The following is a 6,235-nucleotide window of genomic DNA, read 5'->3' as shown; positions in this document are numbered from 1 at the left end:
AATGGACTTATAACTAACTGCTCATGCTAATAACACTCTATCACGGCATGAAGGAGGAATAGTGGAACTGTATCCACATTTACAATATTCTTCTTACCAAAACCATTTATGGAAAATAGGAACTGCATTGGAACATGTATCTCTGGATTGGAAATGATCATATTGTTAATATTGTTAATATTTCTAACCTTAAACTTAAAAGATTATATTGTTAAAAATTATTTGTTATAAATTTGTTTAAATTTTTCCCTCTTTTAACAACTGGGATCTAGAGGGAAAAGACCAGAGAATGGCCAAACTTATTGGGGCAGCTCTTGCTGCCAGTTTAGGACCTGTGAAAGGAAAAGGAAGTCTTACTCATAAACAATGCAACCCAAAGGTAATAAAGGAGGTCAGAATTCCTTCCACTGTGGAAAGCTGGGCCACTTCAGTAGACAGTGTCACAGACAAGAGCCACAGATAGGCAAGGGAGTAGAGAGGAAGCTCCCACTCACTTGCTTTAAGTGTGGATCTGAAGGACACTTGGTCAAGGGCGGCCCACATCAGGTCCTCGTGGCTGACAGGACTGACAGGCCCCAGCTCCCAACTGGAAACAAAGGAGGACATTTCAACGATTCAGATCCTCCCAGAAGAACCGTGGGTGAGCATTAACATTACCGGTAAGTATATTAATTTTCTTCTGGACACAAGAGCCTATTATTTGATCCTAAAAGAATTCTGAAGTCCCAACTCTTCTCACTATTTCTTAATTGTTGGAATGGACGGAAAACCTCATTAGCAGTTCCTTACTCCCAACCCCCTCCCACAGAGCCCGCACTGCGCCTCACTGCAGCCGCAGCTCCATGAAGCTCCCACAGCTGGAACCTATGGAATCCCTCACCCAGGGTGGAAAGTGGGCACCCGGCCTCCCTAGGACTGGTGGAGCAGAGCCGCCACACTGCAGCAAACTGGACTTGTTCTGGAGAGAATTTTTGGAGGCAAGATGGCAGCAGCAGGGGAAGTGGGCGGCCACTGGCCTCCCGCGCATGAGATGAAGCGCAACTGCCGGCCACCCACGTGGAAGATGGCACTCACCCAGCAGCCCAGCAGCCCCCTGCGTGGGGGGATGGCGCGTGCCTGCCGGTCGCCCACGCGCGAGATGGCGCACACCCACCGGCTGCCCGTGCAAGAGATGACACACGCCTGCCAGCCCAGCTGCCAGAGCTGGGGGATGGCATGCGCCTGCCAGTCACCCGTGTGGGAGATGGCACACGCCTGCTGGCCGCCCGTGCTGGGGGATGGTGTGCGCCCGATGGCTGCCTGCGCACAAGATGACGCGCGCCCGCCGAGAGATGATGTGCGCCCGCTAAAAGATGACACACACCCGCCAGTCGCCCGCGTGCATGATGGCGTGTGCCTGCCGGCCGCCCGCACTAAAAGATAGCACACACCCACCCTCACCAGCTGCCTGTGCACGAGAAGACACGCACTCACTGAGAGATGACGCATGCCCTCCAGTCGCCCTCGCACGAGATGACGCGCGCCCACTGACCGCCCGCACTGGGGGATGGTGCCCCGCCGGCTGCCCGTGCACGAGATGACACGCGCTTGCCAGCAGTCCGTGTGGGAGATGACACGCGGGAGATGGCGAGCGCCCGCCAGTCGCCCGTGCTGAGGGATGGTGCACGCCCACCAGCCGGCTGCACGGAAGATACAATGCACGCCCTGCTGCCTGTGGGGGGGACGTGTGCCCGGCCGCCTGCAGGTTTGGGTTTCCTTGGAAAACCAGAAAAGATGATCACCTATACAATGGGTTGTTGAAAGTCACTGTGAGTTGTCTACTTGATAACACTTAACAGTGGCAGCATGTCCAAGAGGACTGACATCCTAAATGCACCACATATTTTGATCTGTTGAATGCTTCTGCCAAAAGATGTTTAGACCTGGGGGGAGCCTGTTCACAATTTTCAGGTTCCCTTTGCCATTTATAAAGGGGGAGGGCAGTGACACCTACTTCAAATTATAGTATGACCACTTATGGGGGGGCAGGTAAAAGTGGTGATGCGGGTATTAGAGATGCTGTCCCTGGCCACACAGTCCTCAGTCAGGTGAGGGGACCAGATTGGGGTGGGGGCAATTAGAGGGGAGTGTACCAGCCAGCCCATGGGGGGTGTTGCCCTGCTCGGGGCGGGCTGTCTTTGGCCCTCGGCTCAGGGCAAGCCGTCACAGCCCTCAGAGTGAGCTTCTCAGTTCCCAGATTATGCCATCTGACCCCTGGGTAGGAAAAAAATATTCCTAGGATATCCAGAGTATTTTATCTAGGCTACTTTCTGCCACCCTCTTCCCCAGTAAACCTGAAAGCAGCACCTCTAAAACCCCTCTATTTGCAACTCACAAGTTTGTTCTCTCTAGGTTTGCTCCCTTTCCTATAGGTAACCTTACCACTGAGTTTTACTTCAGACCTGACCCCAAACCCAGTGCCAGTGACAAAAAGGAAATACAACTGCCAGCTAAAGAAGCAATGGAGGATGGAGCCTCTGGGTTCAACCAGCCATCCCCACTGGACCCACCTGGGAAAACACTTTGCAGTCCAGAGGGGAGCAAATGACAGGGAAATATCTTCTAACAGAACAAGAAGGCAAGAAGCCTTAACCCAAGATCACCAGTAAGGTGATAAAGTGTCCTCCCTTTCCCCCTTCACATCAACACCCCTGTTCAGCATGAAGAAGCCAGAGAGTTGGCATCTAGTTCCCAAATCAATAAGACAGTTGATTTAATTACCATTGGAAAATGCTTGTCATTTTCCTGTAGCATCTGGTCCCCACTGGATCATTTTCATTTCCTTCACCTGCTCCGCCCACCAACCAATTTCTGCACCTCTCCAACTGCATCCCTGCCCATCCTCACCCTTCTGCCCCAACCCTTACTTCCTTGTACGCCCAATATGGTTTTTTTTTCCCAATAAAAAAAAAAAAAAACAAAAAAAGAAAGAGAATTGATGCCTTTGAGCTGTGGTGCTGGAGAACAGTATTGAATATACCATGGACTGCTAGGAGAACAAACAGGTTTGTCCTGGAGAGGTTAAAATCAAGCTGTTCCATGGAGGCAAGGATTCAGAAGCTTCATGTGACATACATTGGGCATGTTTCAAGAAGAGACCAGTCCTTGGACAGGGACATCATGCTTGGGAGTGACAGCCCAAGAGAGGAAGACTCTCAATGAGATGAATTGACTCAGTGACTGGGGTAATAGGGGTGGGTGTGTGAGAGACAATGTTGGCACAGGCTAAAGCAGGGTTTAGGGCTGTTGTACATAGGGTTGTTAGGACTCACAAGCGACCTTAGCACATAACAAAAATACTAAAGGTACAGCAATCTAAACAGTGCAGCACTGGCATAAGAATAGATGCATAGACCAGTGAAACAGAATAGAGTCCAAAAATAAACTCTCCCAAACAAGGGGGCCAAAATCATTCAAGGAGAGAATAGACAGCTAGTTTAACATACGGTGCTGAGCAAGCTGCATATCCACACATGGCAGAATGAAGAACCCTTACCTCACACCACATACACAAATTAACTCTAAATGGAGCAAAGACCTAAACTGAAAACTAACACCATAAAGCTCTTAGAAGAAAACCTAGAGAGAATTCCTCATTATCTTGGTTTTGACTATCTTAATATTGACACCGAAATATCAAGCAACAAAAGAAAATAACAGGCAAACTCAGCTTCATCAACTTTAGAAACGTTTGCATGTCAAAGCTAACAATCAAGAGAGTGAAAAGACAGCTCATACACTGGAAGTCATGCTCCTGATATGGTGTCAGATATGCTAGCATCCAAGAACTCTTATAACCTAATGACAACAAACAACTCTAAGATGGTCAAAATAATAAACTTCTTTAAAAAAAAAGATGTACAAGGTACAGCAAACACATGAAAAGATACTTAGTATCAGTTGTAAATCAAAACTACACGAAATATCAATTTATACACTCTGGTGGCCTAGTGGCAAGAAGCTGTATTGCAAACCCAAAGGCACGTGGTTCAAATATACCAGCTGTTCTGTGGGAGAAGAATGGGCAATCTCTTCCCATGCAATTAACTACTTCTGAAAACCCACTGGAGGGTCAGCTATGGGTTAGTTCCAACTTGACAGTACACAACAACAACAACCCATTATGATAACTATTAGGGAGCTCTGGTGGCTTGGTGGTAAGGTTTCACACTGCCAACCCAAAGGTGTGCAGTTCAAATCCACCAGCTGCTCTGTGGGAGGAAGATGAGCAATCTCCTCCACTGTGATTTACTGCTTCTGAAAACCTGCTGGACGGTCACCATGAGCCAGTTCTGACTCGAGAGTCATAACAACAACATGGTAACTAATGAGGGGGGAACATGAAAATAAGTATTGGAAAGGATGTGGGGAAAGTAGAACCATCATGCATTAATGGGAGAAAGGTGAAATTGTGCTGCTAATGTGGAGAACAGTTTGGGAGATCTCTGAGAAATTTAAGCATAGAATTGTCATATGAATCTTCAGTTCCACTTCTAAACTTACCAACTAGGATTGAAAGCAGGAACAGACACTTGTACACCAACATTCATAGTGGTATTATTTACAAAAACAAAAAAGGTAGACACATCCCAAGTGTCCATCATTTGGTATGATAAATGGATAAACAAAATATGGTGTATGCTACCTGCAGTAGAATCATTTGTTCACCCACTGTCATTCAGTCAGAAGTAACTCACAGCTGATCCTTTATTGGCTTGCACAGGAGAAGATACACCATCCTTCTTCCAAGAAACCACTGGTGGATTAGCAATGGAATATTAATCTGGTATAGAAAGGAATGCAGTACTGTTGTATGCTATGTATAGATGAAACTTGAAAACATTATGCTAAATTAAACTAGGTATAAGAAGACAAATCTGATTCATTTGCATGATATGTATATTGTTGGTCTAGTGGCCTAGTGGCAAGAAACTGAGCTACAATCCCGAAGGCATGGGGTTTGAGGCCACCAGCTGCTCTGTGGGAGAAGGATGGTCAATCTCCTCCCATGTGATCAACTGCCTCTAAAAGCCTGCCGGAGGGTCAGCTATGGGTTAGTTCCAACTCTGTGGTATACAATATGTGTCATGGAATCAGAATCAACTCATAGATGGTCTCCCAACAGGTTTTCAGAGGCTGTGAATTGTCTATCTTTGTCCACCAGCAAAGCAGCTGGTGTACTCGAACCACCTGTCTTTGGATCAGCAGTGCAACCCTTCATCCCTGAGGCCACCAGACCTCCCTAGACTAGGCAACTTTAAAGGCAGTAAGTAGACCAGAGGTCATCAGGGGCTAGAGTAAGGCAAGAATGGGGAGTCATTGGTTAATGAACACAGTTTACACTGAGAATGATGAAAAATCCCTAGAAACTGATAGTAATAACAGGTATGCAACCTGGTACTTAATGTGACTGATCTTATACTCAAATTAGTAAAATAGTTCATATGGAGGGAGCTCTGGTGGCCTAGTGGCAAGAAGCTGTGCTGCAATCTTGAAGGCACATGGTTCGAATCCACCGAATCCACCAGATGCTCTGCTGGAGAAGGAGGGGTAATCTCCTCGTGTGTCAGTCGGATCCAATTCGATGGCATACAACAAGTAAAAAAAAAAAAGAAAAAAGAAAGAAAATGGTAAATATGATGTGTATTTTACTACAATAAAAAGGTATTTTAAGAAAAGAAAATATGAGGCAAGCAAATAGGATATAATAAGATGCTAGATTTACAGCCAAATATGTCAATAATTGTTCAAATATTAATGAACAAAATGCCTCAAATAAAGCACAAAAACAGCCTGTGTTTATTAAAATGCTGCTTACAAAAGACACATTTTAAATATTATTTTACATACACATAAGTACAAATTATATCAAAAGATATATCATGTAAAACTAAGTGAGAAAGTAAACAAAAACTCATGTCACTTACTCATATCAGACAGCTCTGGTGGCCTGGTGGCGTGGCGAGAAGCTGAGCTGCAATCCCAAAGGCATGTGGACCAGCTGCTCCATGGGAGAAGGATGGGCAATCTCCTCCCGTCAGATTAACGGCCTCTGGAAACCCACTGGAGGGTCAGCTATGGATCAGTTCCAACTAAACATCAACAATAGCAGACAGAGTGTACTGATAATTAAAAGGGCAAATTAAACAAGAAGAAAACAAGAAGATTAAACCTGAAAATTATATCACATTCTTCT

At 45.9% G+C, this 6,235-nt stretch overlaps 1 pseudogene; it reads left to right on the top strand.

The window, feature by feature from the left end:
• LOC102868653 overlaps positions 1-846 on the top strand; it is a 15,459-nt pseudogene extending 14,613 nt beyond the window's left edge.
• Positions 847-6,235: the final 5,389 nt, after the last annotated feature.

This window comes from Elephantulus edwardii, unplaced genomic scaffold (genome assembly GCF_000299155.1).
Source record: "Elephantulus edwardii isolate Elephantulus edwardi_28Jun2011 unplaced genomic scaffold, EleEdw1.0 scaffold00063, whole genome shotgun sequence".
Lineage (NCBI taxonomy): Eukaryota > Metazoa > Chordata > Mammalia > Macroscelidea > Macroscelididae > Elephantulus > Elephantulus edwardii.
This window is presented reverse-complemented; position numbering and strand designations above follow the sequence as displayed.